This window comes from Dermochelys coriacea, chromosome 4 (assembly GCF_009764565.3).
Source record: "Dermochelys coriacea isolate rDerCor1 chromosome 4, rDerCor1.pri.v4, whole genome shotgun sequence".
NCBI classification, from domain to species: domain Eukaryota; kingdom Metazoa; phylum Chordata; order Testudines; family Dermochelyidae; genus Dermochelys; species Dermochelys coriacea.
In genome coordinates this window covers 55,137,486-55,156,967 of record NC_050071.1, presented here as the reverse complement: position 1 = coordinate 55,156,967, position 19,482 = coordinate 55,137,486, and the positions used below count along the sequence as shown (strand labels likewise).

At 38.4% G+C, this 19,482-nt stretch overlaps 1 protein-coding gene across 9 annotated transcripts in view; it reads right to left on the bottom strand.

Moving 5' to 3' along the window:
- GAB1 (GRB2 associated binding protein 1) overlaps positions 1-19,482 on the bottom strand; it is a 151,990-nt gene that overhangs the window by 66,069 nt on the left and 66,439 nt on the right. The window contains exon 1 of one of the 9 annotated variants that reach the window (XM_043512952.1): positions 15,797-16,102. The exons of the other annotated variants lie outside the window; for them this stretch is intronic. The gene's annotated coding sequence lies outside the window, so the exon portion shown is untranslated. Of the gene's footprint in view, positions 1-15,796; positions 16,103-19,482 lie in introns of those variants that run through there. 9 annotated transcript variants of the gene reach the window in all.

The window sequence follows — 19,482 nt, the reverse complement described above, 5'->3', positions numbered from 1 at the left end:
ATGCCAGCTTTGTCTGCCCATTTGTCATCTTCTCCCACAACTGGCTCTGCATTTACTTCTATGCTTGGAAAGTCCTCCTTGAATCAACATTTAAGGCTATGAAATTTCCTTCCTTCCAATTCCTCTTTGAGATCCAACTCTGCTGTAATGCCTCCATGCAAACAGTCAACCAATTACAGTCTGGTTGTGCAAAAACTGGAAATGGCTTATTTATTTAAAAAAATATTTCATACCTTCATAAATCTTGCAGTTGTGGAAGAGCTGCCTAACTGTGTCATCTTATTTTAGTTACCTTCATCCTTCTATTTCCTCCTTTTAATATACTCGTTGTGCTGGGCCCCAAAATAACACAGGAAGCTGTTGTGGCTAAGACTTGTCCCTTGGTATGTGACTATACTCTCAATAGGACAGGGGTGTTTTGATGCTGACTGTGACCTTTAAGCACTACTGCAGCACAAAGAACCAGCAACATCATGACTTACTAAGAATACCAAGGTCAAATTCTTGAACATGCAGCAATTGGGGGAGAGAACAATGCCTGATCACATAAAAATGGTTTAATTAAAAAAATTCAAAATTTGGGTGTTATAGGGGCACAGTTAACTTAAAACTCATGGAGGAAATCCTGGCCCCATTTAAGTTTTGCCACTGACTTCAGTGGAGCCAGGATTTCATCACACATCTTACTTCTTACTTACTAGCATTACAGTCATCTTAGGCATGGTTTGTAACTGGAAGATTTGAGGGAAAAATCTTGCTATGTTTCCAGTTCATTTACTTGTACATTTACAGCATCTTCTGTATGTTCAGTTTCACTACTGGCCTGGATAGTCCAGCAATTTCCCCTGTCTGTGTGAGGCTTTCACACAACAACAAGGAGAAGCAAGACCTTTAAAATTATATAAAAATGTGCTTGTAAGACCAAAAACATCAGTAGAGGGACTTCAAAACAGGTGCAGTATCTAAAACAGTTTTTACAAATGTTTTTGAAACTGCTTAATATCAACTTGATGGTGCCTTTAAAAAAATCCTTTTCCAAGGCATAACAGACTATTTCTTTTAGATTCGAACACCTACTGAAACAAAAGCTACAAAATGAATGAGAGCAGTTTAAAGAATCAAGAGTACACAATATTTAATAATTAATGTACACATGGGTATACTTTAAAGTTTTTTAAAAAGCTTCCATGTAATCACAGCTTATTTGACAATAGCTGGTTGATAAAACAGTACCCATACTAACTTATCAATTCAACCAACAAAACATTTCTATGGTCTACTAGACTCTCTAAGAATAGTCAAACAAGCCACCAGATCAAGTGTTTTGCAGAATCAAACAACTGCATATGACCATTTTATTGTCACCCTTTTCTTCCCTTCACCCAGCAACCACTCTAATAACTGATATTTAGTCTAAAAGCAAAACCTTGTAAAAACCATGTAACAGTAACCTATATAGGAGCTCATGATCATATCACTGAAGAGCTTGAGAGCAGACAACTCAATCCTTCAAGTATAAAATGTCTGTTTAGGATTATTCAGTGCAAGTTTATTTTTACTATAAGGAGAACGCAAGTGCCACACTATTGTTTGAACAACCAAACAGCAACATAGATAAGTTTCTCAGACAATGACCAGCCATATCAAGACAAATAATGCATTTTAGAACAGCACTATACTAAAATATACATTCTTTTGACTTAATATATCAGAAAAAGACTGTATTTGCAGTATTAACTCTTAGAAAAGTATAAAAGGTGTTCTAAACCATCTTATAGTATAAAATTACCAAATTTGCTGAATATTTACTTTCATGTCTAAGAAATAGCTCTTACAAAAATCTTTAACTTGTATACCAAACAAAAATGACATCCTTGCTAGACAAGAAAAATTAATCTAAGAAAAATATAAATCTTTCCTTGGAGAATGTATTTTTTAAAACCTCATTAATTTTCCATATGAATAAATAAAAGAACATCTTATATCAGTTTTGGGAGCAGTTTACCTCTTTGTGTTTTCAGTAAATCCAAGCAATGTCCTGGCCATTTCTGTAGTTGTGTCTACCCCAAAATAAGCAGAGCTTTCTTTTTGCTGTCAGCTTTCCATCTCACTATACATACACCACCCTATCCTAATAACCTTTGACCAACAGGAAGTAGACACAATGGACTGAAAATAACAGCAATTGTAAGATTTAGAATGATTTAATATATAAGGGGTGGGTTTAAAATATTTAAAAAAAACCTGACTTTGTCTCGCTTGGTTTCTAAACAATTTGCAAAAAACATGATATCTATATAAAGATTCTTAACTCCAGGCTATTCTGAATACCATAACGCATGCTAACTATAGAGTACATATTTTTTCATAGAAGTCTTGATGCCACAGCTCTTCTGTGGATAGGGATTTCTACACAGGAATAATTTGGGTATATCATCTCTAACTCCACAGATCTGGGGCTAGTCTAACAGTAAAGGGAGTTTCAGAGTAGCAGCCATGTTAGTCTGTATTCGCAAAAAGAAAAGGAGTACTTGTGGCATCTTAGTTCTTGTTAACTGCTGGAAATGGCCCACCTTGCTTGTCACCATGATAGGTTTTCCTTCTTCCCGCCCCCCCCCACTGGTGATGACTCATCTTAAGTGATCACTCTCCTTACAATAAAAAGAAAAGGAGTACTTGTGGCAGCTTAGAGACTAACAAATTTATTAGAGCCTGGACTTCTACATAGAGTGCTTCCGCCGACGTGCACGAGCTGAAATTGTGGAAAAGCAGCATCGCTTGCCCCATAACCTCAGCCATGCAAAACACAATGCCATCCACAGCCTCAGAAACAACTCTGACATCATAATCAAAAAGGCTGACAAAGGAGGTGCTGTCGTCATCATGAATAGGTCTGAGTATGAACAAGAGGCTACTAGGCAGCTCTCTAACACCACTTTCTACAAGCCATTACCCTCTGATCCCAGAGAGTTACCAAAAGAAACTACAGCATTTGCTCAAGAAACTCCCTGAAAAAGCACAAGAACAAATCCGCACAGACACACCCCTAGAACCCCGACCTGGGGTATTCCATCTGCTACCCAAGATCCATAAACCTGGAAATCCTGGACGCCCCATCATCTCAGGCATTGGCACCCTGACAGCAGGATTGTCTGGCTATGTAGACTCCCTCCTCAGGCCCTACGTTACCAGCACTCCCAGCTATCTTCGAGACACCACTGACTTCCTGAGGAAACTACAGTCCATTGGTGATCTTCCTAAAAACACCATCCTAGCCACTATGGATGTAGAAGCCCTCTACACCAACATTCCACACAAAGATGGACTACAAGCCGTCAGGAACAGTATCCCCGATAATGTCACGGCTAACCTGGTGGCTGAACTTTGTGACTTTGTCCTCACCCATAACTATTTTACATTTGGGGACAATGTATACCTTCAAATCAGCGGCACTGCGATGGGTACCCGCATGGCCCCACAGTATGCCAACATTTTTATGGCTGACTTAGAACAACGCTTCCTCAGCTCTCGTCCCCTAATGCCCCTACTCTATTTGCGCTACATTGATGACATCTTCATCATCTGGACCTATGGAAAAGAAGCCCTTGAGGAATTCCACCAGGATTTCAACAATTTCCATCCCACCATCAACCTCAGCCTGGACCAGTCCACACAAGAGATCCACTTCCTGGACACTACGGTGCTAATAAGTGATGGTCACATAAACACATCCTATATCGGAAACCTACTGACCGCTATTCCTACCTACATGCCTCTAGCTTTCATCCAGATCATACCACACAATCCATTGTCTACAGCCAAGCTCTATGATATAACCGCATTTGCTCCAACCCCTCAGACAGAGACAAACACCTACAAGATCTCTATCATGCATTCCTACAACTACAATACCCACCTGCTGAAGTGAAGAAACAGATTGACAGAGCCAGAAGAGTACCCAGAAGTCACCTACTACAGGACAGGCTCAACAAAGAAAATAACAGAACGCCACTAGCCATCACCTTCAGCCCCCAACTAAAACCTCTCCAACGCATCATCAAGGATCTACAACCTATCCTGAAGGACGACCCATCACTCTCACAGATCTTGGGAGACAGACCAGTCCTTGCTTACAGACAGCCCCCCAATCTGAAGCAAATACTCACCAGCAACCACACACCACACAACAGAACCACCAACCCAGGAACCTATCCTTGCAACAAAGCCCGTTGCCAACTCTGTCCACATATCTATTCAGGGGACACCATCATAGGGCCTAATCACATCACCCACACTATCAAAGGCTCGTTCACCTGCGCATCTACCAATGTGATATATGCCATCATGTGCCAGCAATGCCCCTCTGCCATGTACATTGGTCAAACTGGACAGTCTCTATGTAAAAGAATGAATGGACACAAATCAGACGTCAAGAATTGTAACATTCAAAAACCAGTTGGAGAACACTTCAATCTCTCTGGTCACTCGATTACAGACCTAAGAGTGGCTATCCTTCAACAAAAAAGCTTCAAAAACAGACTCCAACGAGAGACTGCTGAATTGGAATTAATTTGCAAACTGGATACAATTAATTTAGGCTTGAATAGAGACTGAGAATGAATGAGTCATTACACAAAGTAAAACTATTTCCCCATGTTATTTCTCCCCCCCACCCCCCACTGTTCCTCAGATATTCTTGTTAACTGCTGGAAATAGCCTACCTTGCTTGTCACCATGAAAGGTTTTCCTCCTTTCCCCCCCCTGCTGCTGGTGATGGCTTATCTTAATTGATCACTCTCCTTACAGTGTGTATGATAAACCCATTGTTTCATGTTCTCTGTGTGTGGATATCAATCTCCCCTCTGTTTTTTCCACCAAATGCATCCGATGAAGTGAGCTGTAGCTCACGAAAGCTTATGCTCAAATAAATGTGTTAGTCTCTATGGTGCCACAAGTACTCCTTTTCTTTTTAGTAAAGAGAGTGGAAGTTTCCTACTACACATGCACAAAGTTACTTTTCAATTTGTATCATTGCTGATAATAGGGTAATTTCTCTGTCTTTGCAAATGAACCTGAAGACTAGTATTCTATGGAAGCTAGAAACCAGGAAAATCCACTCATTTATGAGTTAGATATATGGAACATATGATCATACCAGATTAGATCAGTGATCCACCCGGTTTGATATGCTGTATCTGATAGTGACCCATGCAAGATGCTTCAGAGATAGGTATAAGAAACCTTGTAGTGGACAATTATGGAACAATCTGCCCATATGAGAGGTTTCTTCCTAATCCCAGAAAGTTAGGGATTGCTTTGTGCCCTGATGCCTGGGGGTTTGTATCCCCTTATACATTTCAAAATCTATTTAATTTATCTGTAAATATCCAGTATACTAAATTCTTGACTTCAGTATTTAGCGACTATGAGTTCAAAAGCTCAACTAAGTTTTTGAAAAGTATTTCCTTTGATTAGTTTGAAATTTGTGGCCTTTCATTTTCATTGAATGTTTCCGTTTTTAGGTTCATTGATTCAAGGCCAGAAAGGAATGGTTGTGATCATCTAGTCTGACCTCCTGTGTAACACAGGCCATCGAATTTCACCAAAATAATTCCTAAAGCATATCTTGTAGAAAAGCATCCAACTTTGATTTAAAACTTGGCAGTGATGGAGAATCCACCATGACCTTGGGAAGTTGTTCCAATGGGGAATTATTCTCCCTGTTAAAAATTTAAGCCTTATTTCCAGTCTGAATTTGCCTAGCTTCAAGTTCCAGCCATTCAAGCTCTTTCCTTGTGAGACAGGGTACATATGAACACCCAGTTTACCTTTTCTATACCAATTATTATTTCATGCACCTTTATTAAGTCCTCTCTTAGTCATTTCCTCTATAAAATAAACAATCCTAATCTTTTCACAAATCTCTCTTAAAGCCTTTCCAAACCTATAATTGTCTTCATCACCCATACGAACTGCCATAATGGATCAGGCTGGAGGTCCATCTAGCCCAGTACCCTGTCTTGCACAATATCCAGCCCCAGATGATTCAGAGGAAGATGTATGGACTGATGTATGATACTCTCCCCCTCCCCAATTAGGTCTCTTCCTAATTTCTTGAAGTTAGAGATTGGCTTAAACCCTGAGGCATAAAGATAGGGTGAACATAGCAGAACATGCTATCCCAGGTGAGGGCATAACAATTTATATTATATAATAGCTTGTAATACTTTCAGAATCAGAGGAACAGAGAGAAGGGGAAAAAAACATTTACAAATCCCCAACACCCTTGTCCTGTACTTAGCATAACTTGGCCAAACCAAAAGGATTCTGCCCATAATTTTTATTTAACCGTACTCCTTCATTAAAAACAAGTCACTTTGGGATAAGAACAAGCAGAAATCTCAGCCCAAAATGTGCATTTGAGAAGGTTATAAGCATGTCAAAACAAAGTAATACTCATACATAACTTTTGAAAGTGTTAACTACTATATAAACACACACACATTTTATCATATATAATGACACCCATGTTATTTACATTAGACTTCCCATGTTTTTAGTAGTACTTTATTAAATACTTAACCACACCAGAATCAGAAAATTCAAAAAAGCTTTGGCATCAGGTTTTACAAGCTGAGACTGGATCTAACTTGCTAACATAGTAGTTCAGAAAAGCCTGCAAATGCTAAAAATAACTGCACAAAGGAGATACTAATATGATGTACTTCAATACAGAATCTATAGTAACTTCTAAATAGAGAACTCTTCCATTCTGCCTGGGAACACCAGTAGAAACCTGGTCCTTCGTCTACCACTAATGTGCCTTTTTATGTCAAATTTTAGCTGTTTTTTGAAGTATAACTATTAATTGATCATGGAGTAGGAGAATGATTTTGAGATCTTCTTCAACCGCATAACCTAAAACCACACTGTCTGCTACTTCCAATCTCCCTTTCCCCTGCCCCCACTTTCAAACAGAACCTGATGCCATAACACCAAGGAATAACAGAAAAAGGATATCCTGCCTAGATATTCCATTATACAGATCAAATCATCAATCCAGAGGGTTCTTTGGTTACACATGGGATAAAAGAAGATGCTTCCAACTGATAAACCCTGAAAAGGAAACACGGTTGGTTCCACAACTATTTTTAAGCACTTAGCATTCACACAATAGTCCAATATTAACGGCCAATTTACTGGGTCTGCAAAGTCATTATGCTGAAATAATGAGAGTCAGAGTTTTTTCAAGAACTCTGAAAAATGAGAAAGCAAGGAGTAAATGTGCATCTTCCCAGAATCACTTTACCTAACCTGTATGTTTTAAAATGAAAAGGAGTACTTCTGGCACCTTAGAGACTAACAAATTTATTTGAGCATAAGCTTTCGTGAGCTACAGCTCGCTTCCAATGAATGCATCCGATGAAATGAGCTGTAGCTCACAAAAGCTTATGCTCAAATAAATTTGTTAGTCTCTAAGGTGTCACAAGTACTCCTTTTCTTTTTGCGAATACAGACTAACATGGCTGCTACTCTGAAACCTGTATGGTTTAAAAGAGATCCAGAACAGACGATGCTCTTGCGTTGCATACTTAACCCAAACAAACAAAAGTCATGGTGCTTCATGCATATTCTCTACAGTAAATTACTTCCCCAGAAAAACTAAAAGTTACTTTAAAACTGTTTTATTAACAGATATAATGGCTTTATTGTATGTGTCAAGGAGCACAAAATGAGTTGCATATCTTCACACATGTATGTCACAAAACATAAGAGTTTGCTTTTTTAGTCCTTCCTTGTTGAAGACTCCCAACCATATTATAGGAGTACCATGTCATTTACATAACTAAAATTCTTAACAAAATCATTCTTCAGAGGGTCCTATTAGTTAAAAGCATCCTGCCCCCACCTCTCCAAGCCTAGCGCTTTGCCAAAATTTCCTTTGACACCACCAAAGGAATACTTTATGCATCTTGATACTTCACTAACGCCAACATCTGGGATATCATGGATTATGGCAAACAAAACTAGTAATTTAAATTATTATAGATTTCAATATTAAATTCATTACAGAAACATCACTTTCAGTGCCAGACATTTCTTCAGATAAATGACTGGTTCAGGTAAATGCTCTTCCAATCTATCACTGTACCCCAAGAAATGCCTAGAGTCTTAGGCAAAGTATTGACCTGAATCCTGGGGGTAGGCTGAGAAGAGCCTACCCCAAATTACGGATTATATGGTAGGAGCCCTGTAACCCCTGCACTGAAATCAATTAAATGCCTAGCACAGGAAAATGTGGGTCATGGATGGGAAAGTTTAATAAAATTTGAGACCTGCCACTTTCAAATCCATCTACGTACTTGTCCTCATTTCACTGCTATGTATACATCAGCAGTGGTGCACAAACTGAGAAGAATTTTAAACACACTGGTCTTGAGAAAAAACTGTTTACATTCTGTCCCACACAGCCTAACACATACCACTTTTGACAATGTTACCAACCACCGCTGTTTTAGGAACACTGCAGAGATGGAGCAGTTTACCCATTACGAGGATCATTACTGAAGAAATGGTAAGACAGAAAACAATCCTGTCACCCTCTCTAACACTAGAAATCACTGTTGTGTAAAAGATAGCATCTCTGCCATCACCCACATAGCAAACATAGAATAAGAACAATAAAAAAGACCCAATATTGCATTGTTGTGTGGTTGCAGTCTAATCTTTGCTCTTCTTGATAGTCTTGGCAGGGAAGCAAAGGATTGAATGGGCACAGAGACAAAGGGCTTGTCTTCGCTACCGGGGTAAGTCCACCTAAGTTACGCTACTCTAGCTACGTAGCTTAGGTCGACTTGCAGGGCAGTGAAGACAGCAAGGTATCGACTGGAGACACTCTCCGGTCAATTTCCCTTATTTTTCTTGGGGAGTGGAGTACAGGAGTCAACTGGATAGCATTCTGCCGTCAATTTAGCAGGCCTTCACTAGACCCACTAAACTGACACCTGCTGCATCAATTGCAGCAGTGTGGATCTCCCCAATAGTGAAGAGAAGCCCAAAGAACCTCTCGCTCCTAGAGGTATATCAGCATGAAAGTGGTACTTTCACTGCTACTTACACTGCTACTGCCTGGTCATACACCTCTGCTGGGCAGTATTAGAGGACTTGAGCCTCAAAATTCCAATTTGACTAAAATGGAATTCTACCAGCATAAAGCTAGACCAAAGTAGCAAAGATTTAAGTCAAAAAGGTTTTGAGGAATAAAAGTAAAAGTCAATTCAAGAAAACCAACATTTATCATCACCTCATCTAGTTGCAAAAAGTGCGCAAGTTACCAATATTTTTCCTAAGTTATAAATGTTAAATACAAAAACCCATAGCATATTAACAAAACATTAATACCTTGATCCTGTAAGCATTGAAGACAGTGGGACTACTCACCCTCGTTTCAGATGCTGTCTAAAACGGGTCATCTTGAAGGAAAATGGTGTTGATTTCAGACAGACCAAATAAAATGTCTTACAACCCTCACAGCTCTGTTTGTTTGGGTCATTTAAAAAATTAAAATAAGTGCAACAGTACTAGCAAAAAGTGCTCACCCCCCAGCTCTTGGCTCTTCTGCTTGATACGTTTTGTAAATGTGCTAATATATCATAAATCAACAGCCTACATTGTGATCAAATGCTGCCATAACAAGCAGTGTATTAGTTTACTATATTATACATTTGTTCTAGTGCAGGAACTAAAGGCAATAACGTGATTATATTTCACATACTACAAAAATCATAGTTAAGCACTTTCTGCAACATAAATCTGACGATAGCCTGTGACACTGCATGTAAAGGATGCAATAGCTGAAAAATATTTTAAAAGCTGGTATGTGTCACATAATATGATATTTCTAAATTAATACAAGTCCCTTGAATTGCAAAGTCATTTCCACTATTTAATCAAATACATTCTAATGAATTGGTAAAAGGGATGAGGAAACACAAATGGCTGCTTTTTCTTTAACTCAGAATATTTATATTGCAATTTCCAACCCAAACAAAAACACACTGGTGTTATGATACCATTGTTAGAACATGTTTATACATCTAACCTAACATTTTTGGAACCAGTCCAGAGAGTTCAATAAACATATTACAAACAAAATTAAAAAAAGAAAAACGAACAGTTAAAGACAAACATTTAGCTTTTTTCTCTCCTATTTGAACACAAAGTAGTTGCAAGAAAAATATTCTTGCAGAAAAACAATTATCCAGTAAAAGCATTTTATGAACAGTAAAAGTAAGTAAATTCGCCTCTTTGTTGTATCACAAAAATGCAGTTTGCAAAGTTTTTTTAAAAAAAATCAAATAATTCACTCATATATAGCAAAGTAAATTCTCAACACTTCACAAATTAAAAGTAGATAAGCAAAATAATGTAATTAATGCACTTTTAAATCATTGCAAAGAGAAAACCAAAAAGTGCAGGATTACCTTTTCTTTAAATGCAGACAAAATCTGTGTTCAAAGTACAAACAACCTTTCAGCAAGACATATCTTTATATATAGAATTATCTTTCGTCTTCATAGATTTAAGAGTAGAGACCGAAAGTTGCATCAATCATCCAAAATGACCTATTTTTTCTGTCCCATTAATATCTCATATCCAATCTGGCCTTCTCCAGTGGTGGTGACAATTCACCCACTTCTACCATTCTCTTATTTTGCTCTCTAGGTGCTCATAATGTTAAGAACTCTCCACTCCACCCAAATATTTTTCTATACACGAAAGATGATGCAATTTACAAAACCTTCTCTCTCACTTTAGGCAACAAGTGGTTAAGAGTTCAGAGTTTGGCCAGTTAATTGTACTAGTTTAGCATAGCACCAGGAACCTGAGTTTACATGCCCTGGAAAAGAGATAAAAAAACATTTGTGCCTATAGCAATTACAGACTAGAGATTTTTCAGATAGCATATGATGTGTGATGTCACAAAAAAAAAGTCTGCTCCTCAGACAAAAGACAAAATCTTTAATGAATTAATGAGTTGTAACCTAGAGAGATTTCAGAGTAGCAGCCATGTTAGTCTGTATGCGCAAAAATAACACGAGTACTCTTTAGTCCATTTGGTATGATGTCCATCTGTTTGCATTTGGAAAGGAAGATGATGTCTGTCTGTATCTGTACGAGTTTTTTTCATGAAGTTGATGGATTTCCATTCCATACGGCTAAATTCAGTGCCTTGCACAATGACAGGTTTCAGAGTAGCAGCCGTGTTAGTTTGTATCCACAAAAACTGTATTAACATGGCTGCTACTCTGAAACTTGTCATTGTGCAAGGCACTGAATTTAGCCGTATTGAATGGAAATCCATCAACTTCATGAAAAAAAAAACTCGTACAGATACAGACAGACATCATCTTCCTTTCCAAATGCAAACAGATGGACATCATGCCAAAAGGACTAAACCTAGAGAGAGTTTACTCTCAATATTTTTATTTCTTCAATTTTATAAAAATATTTGTAGGTATGTCTCCAATAAATCAGAGTTTACAGTAAACTAAAATTGGGGTTATGGATTGTGTGAGATTTAAACTACTGAGTGTAAAGAGAAATGGAAAGGTAATTTTTAATAGAATTCAAATCTAAATAGTCAAGTAATGGTTTAAATTTCTGATTTTGATCTATGACTGACAGTCTCATGACTTTCAATTTGAAAAATAAAAACTTGATTGAAAAATTAATGGGAACCTGTGGTATGAATCCATAATTTCATATTGGTACCAAAATCACATCTACAGAGTAGTACAGAATTATGTTTATTACTTTGTAATATATTTAAATTGAATTACAATAAACGAATTACTTGATAAACCGTAACATCCTACATTACTTTAATATGATTAGTTGGACACTATAAACACTAAAACAGCAATCTGTTTTATTTTCTGTAATTTCTTACAATTTAAAATTATATATTTTGATTAATAAAAATTATATGTTTAAGAATTCCCAAGTCTGTATCTTAGCTTAAGCAAACAAAAATACAATATATTTGTCAGAAACATGGTATGGGACAGTGGCTAATTAAATTTGCCTAACTATTGGGTGTACAATAGGTATCCTCCTAATGCTTTCTTAGCCATCTTAACTAGATATTCACATTTTTTCTCAAAAGCTCCCAGTTGCTAGCATGGACAATGGTCTCAATGGCTTAATAAGCAAATCAAGATGACAGAAGGTCTCTATTTTGTTCCAGTACTTTTCCTGATATTGCAATCAACTGAGATCATAACAACGCTGTTCTGTTGTGTCAGAAAACTATGCTGACTCTGGGTGCACGGTATTTTGCACCAGTCAGTAGGCTGATGGGACCCATACTAAAGCTGAAGTTCCTCCCCTCACCTGAACTTGCTTGCAAGCTTTATCATTAGACACAAGTTCTCCTGCGGAGAACACTGGAAATTGTGGTTAAAAAACAATTCTGCTGATGTTCCCAAGGTCACACCAAATTTCTTGCCAGAAAAGGGAAGTCCTGGCTCACAAAAGAGCCATGATGGTAATTCTGATGAGGGAAACAGACCAGTACAAAGTGCTATGTAACCACCTTATGCCCCCATTCCACTTGTGCAACAAAAGTTTGGATGTTCGGCACGTTCCTGTGGGAGAATGGGAAAAATGTACAAACTTAAAGATATCTGTCCCAAGTTTTACACTCCCTCCAAAATGCAAAATTCTTCTTCTGAGTGCAGCAGCAGGAATCCTTGGATGATGAAAGAAGAACCACTCAATCACTGTAACTGTCAATAAGAGTTATTGACAGAGGCCAACAAGGAGGAAGGACAAAACAGCGGGGGAGGGGGGAAATCAGCATAAAGCATGCCTCACCTGTAGTGCCCTCTGCTGAATTAGTATGGAGCTCCCTGTACTCCCTACCTCAGTTTCACTTCTCAGGAAGACATTAATGCCACTTCAGGCACTCCTGACATTTGATTCAAGAATATCATTCTTAGGGCTTCTTTATTACAAAACCTCTTACCAAAAAAGAGCAGAACAAAAAATCTCAAACAAACAAAAAGGTACTTCTAGCTTTCAGGTTTCAGAGTAGCTGCCGTGTTAGTCTGTATTCGCAAAAAGAAAAGGAGTATTTGTGCCACCTTAGAGACTAACACATTTATTTGAGCATAAGCTTTCGTGAGCTACAGCTCACTTCATCGGATCCGATGCCTGCCCTCTAAGCTCTGTTCCCAGTCCCCTGAAAGTTCTCTCTGTCTTACGTTTCTCCTCATGTCAGGAACTCCAGACCTTGGAGATGGGTAATTCACACAATTATTATCCCCAAGCCCTCCTCCTGGAGAGCAGCTTTCTCCTGCTGGTGTCTGCTCCTTGCTAACTCAGGACCCTGCAGGAGCCTTCTTACTCTTCTCCGTGTTTGTAGGCATCTGCCCTGCTATGAAGCCGAAAGCAGCAGTTATGCTGGCCCTTTCTCCCAGCTCTTTCCTTATTGGATAGCCCCCACCCTCTCTGCACAGCTACAGGTCCCAGGTCCTTAAAGATACTGTAGTATCAGGATTCATTCTAAATGCTCCTTCTTCATGAGAACCCCCTTTTTCTCTCCCCATATATCCTCAGGCTTTGTGTATCAGACCACCCTAAACTCTTGAAGGGCCATGATATGTTATGCGGAGGACTGACCAGTAGGAAGTACTGCCCTTCAGGGACAGAATACCTATCACAGACGAAAGTAAAGAGAAACTCATTTCCAATGAAAAGGAATCTCTTGCAAGAAGCTCTCCCACAGACAGCAGAAAAGAATACATCTGCTTTGCTTTGTGAAGACACACTGGGAATAGGAATGTTGGGTCAGCAAACACACCCTCAAAGTGAGCTTCCTGTGTCAATAAACAGATTTAAAAAAAAAAAAAACTGGCTCTGTCCCAATGGATTGGCTAGAAATACCCATGAGTTATGACTTCGGCCTAGACCAATGGATCCATAGCAGGGAAATTAAGATGGTCACTCAAGAAACTGCATTCTCTACATTGCAACAGATATTCCATCTGGCTTGGGAGCCTCATGATTTTCAGCAATGTCATGACATAGCAAACTTCCTTGTGAGTCAAAAGTATCTCGAGATAGGTACTCTGCATCAGCTATTTCACATGTTCAATAACTAGAATGGTAGATTGAACATTTAACATGACCAGCAAAATGTTCACATACCTACACATAATGGATACTTTACTGGGAAGTAATTAATTTCTGTCTACTGTATGCAACTATGCAGTTAAACACTGATTGACCAAAAGGACAGTATTTAGAGCCTTATACGATTTGCGTAATTTGTTTATGTATAGAATTCTGTAGAACTCTGGGAGCAGCAGGGGCCGTGCCTGTGGATGGTCAACATAAACAAAATGTCTTGCGGCCCGCCAGTGGATAACCTTGATGGGCCGCATGCCAAAGGTTGCTGACCCCTGATCTAGCCACTCTTGTTTTGATGTTTCCTGAAGGCAAGTGCTCCTGATTATACTCATATTTGAAATGTAGTCTATGTGTCTTTAACATCCACTTGCATATGATTCATTATTTGGATTTTTGGTAGAATACATGCAAGAATAATAAAAAATATTCACGTTAGGATCTCTGTTCTTTTATCATCTTGACAAATTGGCTCACTGATTGTTTTTTAGTGTTTGACTTTGTTCTAAATTATCTTTATACAAACAAACACTGCTTATGTGATCAGCACTTATACAAAACAAAGATAGATGCCTTAGAAATACCTTAGACAGTATGTCAATCTCAGAGATTTCATTGCCACACTAATAGGAAATCTGTTTTGTAGTCTCACTGCTGTTATTCATTACAAGTGCATATGTGCTTACTAACGTTGCATAGCACTTATTGTTAAGCAGCATCTTAACAGACATCAACCAGCTGCTCAAAACATGCAGCATATAGTCCAAATATTATTTCTATTGAATTTTGAATAGCAAAACCACCACTTACCTCACATCTCTTTCGCTGCATGTCTTCTCTGAACAAAAGGATAATTGTTGACAGCTTAAGCAGAGAAAGGCCAACTTGCTGAACATAATTTTGATAAGGTGTACAATATCAATATTGTAGCATGCAAGTTCTTGCACTACAACAAATTTTTCAGTTTGGCTTATTGCCCTAGCGGGGCTCAAATATTCCAAGTAATAATGTATAAGCCATATTTATTTTTATTTAAACACTGCATTTTAATGAAAAGAAAAGGAGTACTTGTGGCACCTTAGAGACTAACAAATTAACAAATTTAATTAAATTTGTTAGTCTCTAAGGTGCCACAAGTACTCCTTTTCTTTTTGCGAATACAGACTAACACGGCTGCTACTCTGAAACCTGCATTTTAATGAGCTCCCTTTAGCAACAGTAAACAATGGGTTAAATGGGCTCTCTGTAAGCCATCTTTTCTAGGCACATCTGCATGTGCAGCCAGCTGCACTATCCCAAAACAAGACAGCTGGGTATTGCAGAGTGCTGTCTATTATGAGTTATGTCCCTTAGTCAACACAAAACAGAGCATCAGAGGATCAACTATATCTTAGACCAAGGCTACTGCTGCCAGTGATGATACACCTGTTGCTTCACCCTTTGTTTCAGGAATACAGAGTACGCAAAACAAGAATGTGCTCTTTATGGCACTCTTGCTACAGAATCATGAAATGGCAGTGGCTAAGCATGTTAAATAGATCTAACACAAACAACTCTGACATCGACTTCAAAGCTAAATTCATTCCATAATTCAGAACCTTACTTTAAAATAAGATTAAATGGAACATTCTGTACTGGCATCCAGCAGCTGTGACTTTTATCGAAAACAAAAAACAACAAAAAAATCACCATTTCAGCGTTATCCCAAAGGAAACTGAAAGCATTCTTAGCAGCAATTGCCAACTGCAGTACATCTGAAAGCTGTGCAATCTTGTAGACTCAATGAAGGTTTCAATCATCTAATGAGATGAGGTAATCTGTGTGTGGTTTCACAGTGCAGTCCCAATGGCAGCCCATTATACCAGTCCCTTGACATGCTGAAGTATCAATCACAGCACTAATCAGTTTTCTCTACTATCCATCACAGAACAAAACTACTGCAAAACAGAGAACCAAAACAGGGTGAAGATATCATCTTATCTAAAATAAGCTCCCAAGGTAGCTCATAAAAAGTTATAAATTCAGCCACACTAGTATAGAGATACATTTATGAAAGACTGTGGAAACACTCTCACAGGAGCAGTGTTGTGAGTAAGGAAATTTGGAGGCTTGCCCTAGAGGCGAGATTTGGGAACACCGCATGTCTGTGTGCAGCAGCTCACTACAGAAGCTCTCCAGTTTGTTTTATGAAAGTTATATTCCTTTCTCATTCACTGGTTTGTTATTTAAATGAACTCCAAGATTGTTACAACTAGCACAAGCACAATTTCTAATGAAGTCATGCCAACGACATGTATTGAATTCATTATGCTACCTGGTACTTTATCAGTGTAATTTGCTAATTAGCGTAGAATATTACATTCATAAATTTCAATTAACATTTACAGTTTATAATTATCAGACTTCAAAGTTATTAAACAGTTTTAAAATCTCCATTTACCTCATTTACACATCAAATATAAAATATGTTAGTAAAACAGTGTTAAGATGTTAAGGCATCCGATGAAGTGAGCTGTAGCTCATGAAAGCTTATGCTCAAATAAATTTGTTAGTCTCTAAGGTGCCACAAGTACTCCTTTTCTTTTTGCGAATACAGACTAATACGGCTGCTACTCTGAAAAGTGTTAAAATGGCAAGCAAAATCCTTTCTTTTCAAGTCCACAGTTCTGTTTTCTATCTTTTCAGATACTTATCACCACAATATGTGACTGTTTTTAAAGACACAAAACTCTTATAAAGGTAGGGAAGTACTATCATCATTTTACAGGTGATGAATTGATGCAGAGAGAGATTATGTGACTTGCCCAAGATAACTGGAAGTCTGCAGCCAAGGAATCTAAATCAGGTCTCCTGTATCCCATTCAATTGCCATAGCTGCCATATCAACTTCCTATCTTCTCCTGAAGCACTTGAAAATATCACAAGCAACCAGAAATTTTGGATGTTTTATTCACTACATTACTTAGTGATTCACAGTCTTCTCAACTGCTTCAAGAAAAAAAAACAGAAGCCTGAATTCAGGTGTTGAAGTAATTTTTTAAAATGTATTCATCTTTTCTTACTGTACATACAACTATTCATGATTTGGGTCTGTGAATGGTTTATTTGATTTGGCTTTTTTTTTTTTTTTACAAAGCTTTTCAATACACCTTTGTCTCAGAGTTTTAAGCTGCTTTTCCCTGTAGCATTTGAACTAGTTGAGTTTTCAAGAGGCACAGAGGATGAGGTGGAGAGGGATGGGGTGGTACAACTAAAGTCTGTAACTTTTACAGAGCACTTGAGACCAAAATAGGTCATTTTATCTAAAATTTGGAAGCCCAAATATGGTAAAAAGTAAAAATAAAAACATACTAAACAGACTTAGGCCTTGTGACCCTGCTGCTCAATATCAGCCAAATTTCTCCTGAAAGAATCTCAATCTGTTGCCAAGAAGTTAATTCAAAAAGTGAATGGATAAAGGGGGAAAATAGCATGTCAACCTCATGATGACAAGATCCAAAGATTTTTTTTCCCCTCAGCTAACTGCTTTGAAGACCACTACCTCAGTGGGCACAATGGAAGCCAAGATTATGACTCTGGACTCTTTCCTTGCTCAGCAATCCTCCCCTTAGAGGACACACACTGAGCAAAAGGTAATTTTGTGGCATTTGATATTCCAGATAAATTACATCATCTTTAAAGTACTTACAAAAGTAATTTTGACTTGATATGAAGTTAGTCTGTTGGTCCTTAAAATAAATTAAGAGAACTTATTGGCCTGATTCACCACTCCACTTTTAAGCCAGTGAATTTATAGAATTCAATACAACTAAAGTAGCGGGCAAACACTGATTTGGATCTTTCATAGCACTTTTCATCCATAGCTCTCAATGCACTTTACAAAAGACAGACAAGTATAACTATCTCCATTTTCAGAGGGGAAAACTCAGGCACAGAAAGACGACTTACCCACTGTGACTAAAACTTCTTAATGCCAACCTGCAAACAGGCGCAGAGGGGTTACAGGGATCTCTTAGGTCCACTACGCACATTCTAGCTCACCAAAGAGTGCCACGTGAGGTCTCAACTAAAAGCCACGCTGGCCAGCATGTATAGATGTTGTGTAAGGAGTTATATATCTAAACTGAAAATTATGTTCTTAAGGTCTATGTCTAAGGACTGGTCACAGGAGCAAAGGTGAAGGTGAAAGAGATTTTCTAAAGTGTTTATCTATCTAGTTGTTTACTTGTAAATTAAGTATTGTATGGTTCACAATGGGGCTTCTCTCACAGTTTGAGCCAAATGCTAATGAGGAATTGTGGAAACTTCAGAGAGACAGAGAAAAGTAAGAGGAAGAAGCAAACAGCAGTGGGGGTGGAGGGTAACAAGGGGATAGGGATGAGCCTATTTGGAGGTGCATATCAAAGGTTTGCTCTAGTAGTCTGGAGGACAAAGGATCTACCCTGTCATCCTTCACCTAGGAAGTACACAGACAGAGAATTTGCTTCATGAAAGCCTCAACCAGGGTTGGTTGAAAACGCTGGAGAGAACTTTGAATGAGACAATCTTCTTTAGACAGGAGGTTAACTTGTTAGCTAATTTGGAAAGCTGGAAAGTGTGCTATGATTTTGTTCTGTACGTAACTGTTTGTGTCCAATATTCTTACTCAGTCTCAATTAGAAAAGGAGTACTTGTGGCACCTTAGAGACTAACAAATTTATTAGAGCATAAGCTTTCGTGAGCTACAGCTCACTTCATCGTATGCATTTGAAGTGAGCTGTAGCTCACGAAAGCTTATGCTCTAATAAATTTGTTAGTCTCCAAGGTGCCACAAGTACTCCTTTTCTTTTTGCGAATACAGACTAACACGGCTGCTACTCTGAAACCTGTCACTCTCAATTGAATCTCTGTACTTTCACACTTATTCTTTTCACTATAAATACATCTCCGTGCTGGAGTGTTAAGCAAAGTGGTGGTCCTGAGCTGAATCTTACCACCTGGTGTATACTCTTCCTTTGGGAACAGCAGGCCTGGTAACTCTGTACAGAGTTCAGTGGATAAGGGGCTGTATACTACAGGTAATGCTCTGAAGATTCAGGGATGGTTGTGTTCCATTCACTACCCTTCACAGAGGAGGCAAAGCCTGTGGAGGCGTGGGAAGGCAGAGCTTTTGTTGCCAGAGGAGCTGATCCACAGCAGACACAGGCAAGACTAGGTGAAGATGAGGTGGTACCCAGGGTTGTGAGGGAGTATCACTCCCATGCGGCAGATCAGTGGCAGAGCTAGCAGGAAAATCCAAAATGGGATAAT